The 8,632-nt window shown below is 39.5% G+C and overlaps 1 pseudogene; it reads right to left on the minus strand.

The window, feature by feature from the left end:
* Window positions 1–6,321: 6,321 nt before the first annotated feature.
* On the minus strand, window positions 6,322–7,000 carry LOC149191541 (dolichyl-diphosphooligosaccharide--protein glycosyltransferase subunit 1B pseudogene; annotated as a pseudogene).
* Between the last annotated feature and the right edge of the window lie 1,632 nt (window positions 7,001–8,632).

Raw genomic sequence — 8,632 nt, forward strand, 5'->3', positions numbered from 1 at the left:
TTAATCCACCCAACCCCAACTTACTACAATATATGGTGTCAACCTTGGTGGTAATTTAGGTCCCACTGTGGGAGTTAAAAAAAAGAGGTAATTTTGGTGCTAATATCGGTAATAATGTGAGTCCTAATCATGGAACCAATATAGGAGCACCTATTGGAACCATTTTTACTCAACCATTCCTCCATTTCATGCATATCTTTAGCCTACTAGATTTAATCCAGCTCATCAATGATCCTCTCCTACATGATCCAAGATGGCCCCTAATGCCAACCAAACTTCCCTTGGATATCCCCAAGTTTGAGGGGAATTTTGGAGAAGATCCTCCCAACCATACTTGTTCTTTCCACCTATGGTGTCCATTTAACACTATAATGGAAGATTTGGTATGCCTTTGTCTATTTCAATGCATAATGATTGGTGCTATAGTTAAATGGTATGCTAACCAAGCCCAAGGAACTCATGAGGTGTTCGCCACCATTGTGAATTTATTCCTCTCTTATTTCTAATTACATGTCTGCCATGATAGTGGTATACATATTTTAACTATCTATTTTAAAAACACTACCACTCACATCACTAAACATATTCAGGAGTGGTGTATATGGTGGAGATTATGCAATGCTTTGGAACTTGATGAATGTTTCTTTATGAATTGATTTTTGAAATCACTCCTTCCTACCATTGCCAAGGATTTTTCTTCAACACTCCATTGAATTAAGGAAGAAACCATTTAGAAGGACATGCAATATGACTTGATCTATGTTGAGTTGGGCTATTTATACATTTTCATTTTTGATGCTCCTCGTTCTCATTTCACACTGGGGGAATCTCATGCCACTGATGGTGTGATTGGTTCTGTATCATATCATCCACCTTTTCCATATCTTCCGGGACACATGGGATATTTCTAGCCCCAAGGGGGGCCCAGTAACTCTTACAAATATCCTCCCTTAGATCCCTCTCTTGTTGCATCACAAGGAGGGAAAATAACCTCTTATGCGTATGCCCATCCACATCATTATGCGCCTGGGAAAGCGTGTATTCCACCTACCTACCAGAATGTAGCAGTGAATCCTTACTGTCAATATCCATAGTCGGGTGCTCTATCCCTTTCGGCACTAGCACCTCAACCTCCCATGCCTCAGCATGCAACTCCTCAACAAGTTCAAGTGTATGCCCAACAAAATGTAGTAAATCCACCTAAGCCGAAGAAAGGAAAAAGAGGAAGGGAAAGAAAAATGCCCAAAATCAGGATAACCAAGGTAACCAAGGCCAAAATCCTAATACCAACTTGGGTAAAAACTCAAATTACAAAACTTAGCAACAAGGAAATTAACCCAAGCAAAACAAATCTATTCACATGAACAATCCTTGTTCCTATTGTGGAACATAAGGTCATTACACTCATGAGTGTCCCCTCCAACCTAAAATGCATAGGCTATGGGAAAATCAAGAGATTGCTAAAAGGGTGAATCGACCTCCTTCTACTTATGCTCAACCCCCTCTGTAAACAAATGTTCTTTGGAACGCATTCCCTAACCAAGGGTATGTGGGCACTCGTGATGGATAGAATGCTCCCCCCACTCCACCTCCCAACCAACCTAGGAATGGAAGATATCAACTCTTGATGATGGATCCTACATATGCCAACCTCTCCACTCAGTTGTATTAATATGAACATCCTCCCAAGGTGAAACCAACACCAACCATAAAACGTCTAGCATTAAAATATGGTTCTCTATAGATCCCTTGACCAATGGTTGAGGTTCCTCCTTAGATTCCCAAGGGACCATCATGGTGAAATTATACTACTACCCTTTCACGGGTCTCCCATCATTATAGTATTGTAGATGACTTGGCACAGTCTCATGATTCCATGTCAGGATTGGAAGTCCTCTAAATGTGCCCTTCACAATGTAAGGATATACTCCTTCCTTTGGTCATTGTGGATCCATCTGATGATTGAATTATTTTCTTTGATGTTGATAAAGTAGAGTCTCCTTATCTTCCCCCATCCATTTCTTTCTAAATCCATGTATCCATCAATAAATTTGTTATCCAACAATGTATCATTGATGAAGGGGAATCCACATGTGTGATATTAGCTCAAGTCTGGAAACAACTTGGATCCACATAACTCCAATAATCTACAATCACTCTTAGAGTGTATTATGGTTTTCCCTTGTGACCAGTACACTTGTACCAAAATTGTCCTATCAAGTTAGCTAGTAAGGAAGTCTTGATTGACATCGAGTTTATTGATGCCCCTTTAGGCTAAGTAGTTTCATGTATGTCATGAAGGAAATTTTTTCATCTATCTAAAATATCATTAAATTCTCCCATAATGGTAATATTGTCACTATTGAGCAGCTGACATACTACGATCTAAAACTTTAGGTTTGCCCAAAAAATTTTGTTTGCTCGATGGTTGGAAATGATGCATTTCCATCTATCATTGAGAACAATCATGGATTCTACAAATATTCCTCTTTTCTTAGGGAATATTACGGCCCATCACTTATTTTGACTACACTTAGCACCTATAAGGTATGCATGTTGGTCAGATCTCATGATACTCAATAACTTTGTATGTCATTCTAGCGGCCAACACCTCAGCAACATGTTGTCACAAATTCAACTAATGTAGTTGGGGGTGTTTCCCCTAGTCATTATCCATTCGAAAAATACCCTTCTTATTCCCATTGTTAGGGGTAGTTATCACACTAATGCTAGCTATGTTGAATTTCCCTAGCCTCGCATTAGGGATTATAATTTGGTACATTGGTCCTCTTACCAATACTCCTCCCAACCATCTTAAACCCTATTATGTTTTGACATTCATCCAACCTATGTCAACGACCCCCCCATTTCTTCAGCCCCACCACAACCTCAACAAGAGTTTGATCATGTTGTGTTATCATCCAATAAGGGGGGCAAAGCTAAGAATAAGGGGCGAACTAATAAGATAGTTCTAGATGTGATCATCCATCCTTATACACCAAGGCCTACACCACCATGTGCTTTTTTGATATTCAAGGCCATGCCACCAATAATTATCCCACTCTCCCCTAGTTAAAGCTTTCATTTCCTTGAATGAGTTTCAACCAAACCTAATGGTACCTATGGTGCAAGTCCATCTTACTAAATCATATAAGAAAAATAAGACTTTACACACAAAACACCCATGCACTTTTTGTGAAATGCACAGACATTATTCTCACCACTACTCTCATCTCTCAAATTTTCATGATACATTCATTGTTCCTTGTGAAATGGATGGCATTCGTAGTGGAGTTTCCACCCCTCTACTTATGGCCCCCTAAACCTCTTCTTTGTTAGGGTAGGGAGCTAGTCAAATCACCATTGTGATTCATTCCCTTAAAGTAGAGATGGTAGAAAATACCATACATTGTAAGGACTAACCCTATGCTTTTTTTTAAAATAATATAGTAAACTAGGAATGAAATCATAAGCAGATAGAATTGGGAACTCTAAAATATTAAGCACTTATCTCAAACATCCATGATTTTCACTACATTACACATATCATATATTTTAAATATTATTAACTATAGGCACAATGAAGTCATATAAAATAAAATTATAAATAACATAGGTACCATTCACCAAGAGACAAGATTCAATCTTGACTTACTGCTACTTGCACTCCCTTGTCATCCGCCTCCAAGTGTGAATGTTGATGTGCTTAATCTGAATGTAGTGACCCACCGTTTGTCCTCCCATACTACTTCTTGGGTACTCTCCTTCCCCATAGACCCCCGAGCTGAAATGAGGTTGCACAATGGAGGAAATGTGCTAGCTAACAGAGGCAAGCACTCCTTAGCTCAAGAGTCCCCTCTCTAAAGTCCTCTACCTCACGAAACTCAACTATAGCTCATAGCCACTACAATGACATAGTCTCATCCATCCAACAATAGGGTCAAAATACCTTTCTCCCATGGCTTGTCCCTTATTTTATAGGAGCTGTTATCACAAAATCAGTACTAAGGGCTGCAGCCAAGCAAGATTTCATGTAACTCTTTCAACCAGACTTTAGACCAAAGATTAGCCTCTTTGGTCAGAGAGGGCTCTCTCACAGACTTTTGATAAAAATCAATCACAACAACAGATGGCTAACTCTTCACACATTCATGAAAACAAAGCTGGTTGGACACATATCAAATTAGTCTTCATTGGGCTATGGAGTCTCACACCTTTAGTAAACAAAAGCACAGTCATTTCATGGAAGTCAAGGCTCTTTGCATTAAATGTTCAAACATACTTCACAAAAACCACAGCTTGCCAAACACACAGGAAGTCAGAGCATAAGATATGAATTCTGAGTGATTGTGCTATAACAAGGCTGTAAAAGAACATTAAGAAAATAAAACACTATCTCATTTGAACAATATAATCCATTGAGAATCTTGAGAAGAAACAACCACTGTTTTACTATTACTGTAATAAGTCTTTACATTGGCCCAAATAAACTCTGTTTTTGTATAAAATCTCCAACCCCTATTACATCCTAATTTGATCCATTTATAGGAGTACATTCTTCCCTCTCTAGAGCGAGCTCGAAGGCTCTATTAACTACTCCTACATGCTATTTAACTAATTCATTAATTACAAACATGCTGAGATGTAATTACACAAAATCCTAATCAAACTAAAACACTAATTCCATTCTCCTCGTAACATGATTCTTCTTGGATCCTTGACAGCTGTCCTCCTTCAGTTAGGCTGAGGTGTGTTGGAGGAACATTCATTGAACAAGCTGACCTCGGGTGCTAGCTGTGTAGATGGCTTCATTAATTAGTAAAGATGAGTACCCTATTTTCACGGCCCTTGTCTTCCATTCTCCGAAAATGTAGCAGCATGTTCCCAAATCTTTAATAGCTCAAAGTATGGAACGCTGCTACCTAACACCATGTCTCCAGATGAGCTGTAGGCTGTATTGATGTACAGGTGTCTCTCTTCTAACATTCCCGGTCAAACATTCCCGGTCAAACTGTTTATTCTGCATTGAAAACATCACCTACAGCAGTTTCGTAGCGCGCTACGAAACTGCTGTGTGTTTAAAAAACACAGTCTTCCTCTCATAGCTAAATGATTGCCAGTGTGTAGCTTCAACATCAGCAAGGTCTGAACACTGACCATCCTTCTCATGTAACTGTCCTGTTGTTTCAATACCTGCTTCCTTATGTGTTGAATTGAAATCTGAATCAAACTCATGTTTGGCTCTGCCATCTGAAATTGTTTCCATTTCTGATTCCTTAAGTGCACAAAACAATGGCACATTCTATAATCTGAATCGAGCACATCAGCTTTAAGTGGGAATCCTTATTCTTACAGAACCCATTTTCCAAAGATCACTAAACAAGGCATAAATGTGCTTCTGCAAGATGTGCTCATAGTCTTTAACAAACACTATTGATATGGAATACATTCCAGATCAATTAAGTTAGAACACCTTACAAAACCTTTACAAGGCTACCCGCTGTATAATTTAAAGTCTTGCAACAAACATAGAAAGTAAAACCTTCAACACCAGGAAACTGAAGATATTAATGGACCGAAAACATTCATTTCTCTTTCCTGTGCAACCACCCCTGCATTTCAGTAAACAAAGTATTACAGAGAAAACCCCCTGCATTTCCAATGTTCATCTATGCAGCTTCATTTGCATGTATCACTGTGTTCCTGTGTCAGATGCATTTTCTAATCTTATCTTCCAAAAAGGAAATAGATCACACTTTATGGAACAAACAGGGCACAAAAATTCACAATCAATGTTTCGCTACATTTGTCTAAGGGAACTGCGTGCCCTGTTCCTCTAAATGTCAGATATGTTAATCCTTGGTATTGTATAAACCATCCTGCTACTTGTCTGTCATGGAACCACGGATGCCATTGTTGCTTTATGGGCAAATGTAATGCATTGATGTTATCTTTCATGGCAGTTACAGGTACTCTCCCATCAATATCTCCACTGTAAACCCAAATCTTTAGACCACTTTAATAAGTTTTGTGTAGATTGGAAGAACTGAGAATATTGTGTAATTATATGCATTGAACACAGAATTGTTGCAGACTGCCCATTAGAAAGGAATCTTTGTAACATTTGCGTGAAGAGCTTCTTGAACATCAGGCCTGTTGAAATATCCATTTGTGTATAGTTCAAAACAGAGGTCATATCTACCGTATAGGAACCCCAATACCCTCCTCGAGACCTTATTTTGTGAAACTGTAAGCTTGTCTCTCGTCTTTACTCCTGAACTCGAGTTCTTTAGACAACGAGGTGCATAGATATTATATATGTCAATCTGCAGAAAAGGGAACAGAAGCATAAAGATCTTTAGATCCTTCTGGCAGTGCAACCTTCACAATAAGTTTATCAATGACCACATCACTGAATGAAGATGCAAAAGCAATGTTAAGATAACGCCTGCCATCAGCTGCTTGGAAGAGAAAATCTTGTAGATATAAGCCGTAGCCTATTGTACAAGTGGCTTGCCAGCCTCCAAACATAGGATATCGAGGTGCAATTTCCAGTTCTGTTTTTCTAAAGTCGGCGTTCAAATGTGAGGTAGAAATATTCCCAATTCCATCTCGGTAATAAACCGAATGTGCTCGAGGTAGCAGCCTTGCCACTAGACTCTTAAAAGATGATGCACCTGTAGCATTGGGTCTTGCTTGGTATTCAATCCTTGAAAAGCCACCTTTGATTCGAGCATCACCATGAAAAAGATGATAATTTTCAGTTATCTGAACATTTCCTCAATGTGAAATTTCTATTTCTCGCACCAGCTCCTTGTCAACTTTAGGAGCACCCATTCCACTGACAGAGTGAGCGCCATGTCACAAATGTTATCTCAAGGGTCAACTGAATAGGAATTTAGAGCAAACTTCAAATTTGTGTGGAAGATAGGCATGATGCGCCAAACACCCACAGAAACGTTATTGCAGCATCCCCGATTGCGAACTTCACAATCCCCATGTTTTCTCTGGGAGAAAGATGGATCTGCAGCTTCAACAGAATCCCAAACTTGTGATGCCCCGCATGCAAATAATACGCTCTCGTTTCTAAAACCCCTTTTCTGGCAAAGAAAAAACAAATATCAACTAAGTGTCGGTGGAGGAACTAACGCACGAACAGCTGGTAATGTTTATCAAACCTCAACATCTCGTTTGCGTGGAAAAAGAACTCTTGTGGAGCTAAGCCACGAAGACAATGCACTAAATCTCTCTCTGGCACTTCATCAAACACTTGCGCCCAAGACATAAATGTTATTTCATGAATTTTCCACCTGCCAATAATCGGTTTCATGATTCTAAATGCAAAGTGACAAGTGAAACACTTCCCACCAGAATTGTATAATTTATGACTGCTGCCTGAAGTTTTTTCCTTCAACTGGTTTACTCTTTTAGAGAAGGCAAGTATCTCCATTCAGGCAGATTCCTTCCTTATTTTATATGAACAAGGTTGTTTGCATGGACTTGAAGGGGACATCGATCCCCATTTTCTTTTGTCTTTTTCTGATGTTAACTGAGCAGTTTCTGTAGAGAAAGTTGAACATAAACACTCGCCGGTGTTCTGCTCATGCCTGGCTATACTTGTGTCCTCAACGTCCGTGTTTGATTTGGAAACAACATCATCATTAACAACCTCAAAACCTGAGTCTTCAGATGGGCCCAATGTATTTCTTTCCTGGGATGAAGGATCAGACCGTTGCTTAAGTCCACATACTAGAGACCTAGTAACACATAGCCAACTTCTTGGCATTTCAATGTCATCACCTCCTTTAATGGGAATGTGCCATGAGCCTCTTTCAGACTCTTGAATAACAATCGAATATGGAGGTGGCATGTGAAACTGTGGACCAGATTTATTGAAAGTAAAGCGGACCTGATGTTTTTCCTTCCATTTTGAGAAGAACTCATTAACTAACAATTGGAATAAATGATCTCTCATTTCATCATTTGTCACAAGCAAACATTTGAATCTCACAGCCGCATATAGCCAGTACCAGTCATCATTCGACCCAGCTGGTGTTGTATACAAGGCACCAGCTTTTCTCCAATCCTCAATCAGCTGTTTATTGTAAGGGTCATCAACTAGCACTCCTGTGGCACGCTTGTTGTGCAATAAAATGAGAGGCCATTTCTTCTTTGGGCTTCTTTGGCGCAAGACATTGACTACAGAGCTTAACTGAGAGACATTAAAACCACCATCAGCAAAGTTTTGCTGATAAAGGCCTACATTTGCACCATCCACAATAAAGTCATATGGCCCATGGTGATCCAGCCACTCCTGAAAATTCCTGAAATTCGACTCGACCTCCCGTGCACATGCCAAATCCCTTTTGAACTCATATTTGTTTTCTCAACCTTCCAGTCACCCTTTCTAAGAAACTCACACTGACCGAACTTAATGACAAGCATTGATGATGACTTCTTGAGAACATGTCACCTGTAAAATGTATCCGCCCCAGAACTATTTTGCATGACAGCTACTATAGATTCGAACAAATCCCCCATTTCGTAGCATGCTACGAAAACACCTAAACATGTAGCGCTGCGAAACTGCTAAAAAAGAATTCAGGCGCTACGAAAACACCCTGTCTTTAAG

This window comes from Pinus tabuliformis, chromosome 2_2 (assembly GCF_031772625.1).
Source record: "Pinus tabuliformis cultivar Carrire ecotype Pingquan chromosome 2_2, CPIR1, whole genome shotgun sequence".
NCBI lineage: Eukaryota > Viridiplantae > Streptophyta > Pinopsida > Pinales > Pinaceae > Pinus > Pinus tabuliformis.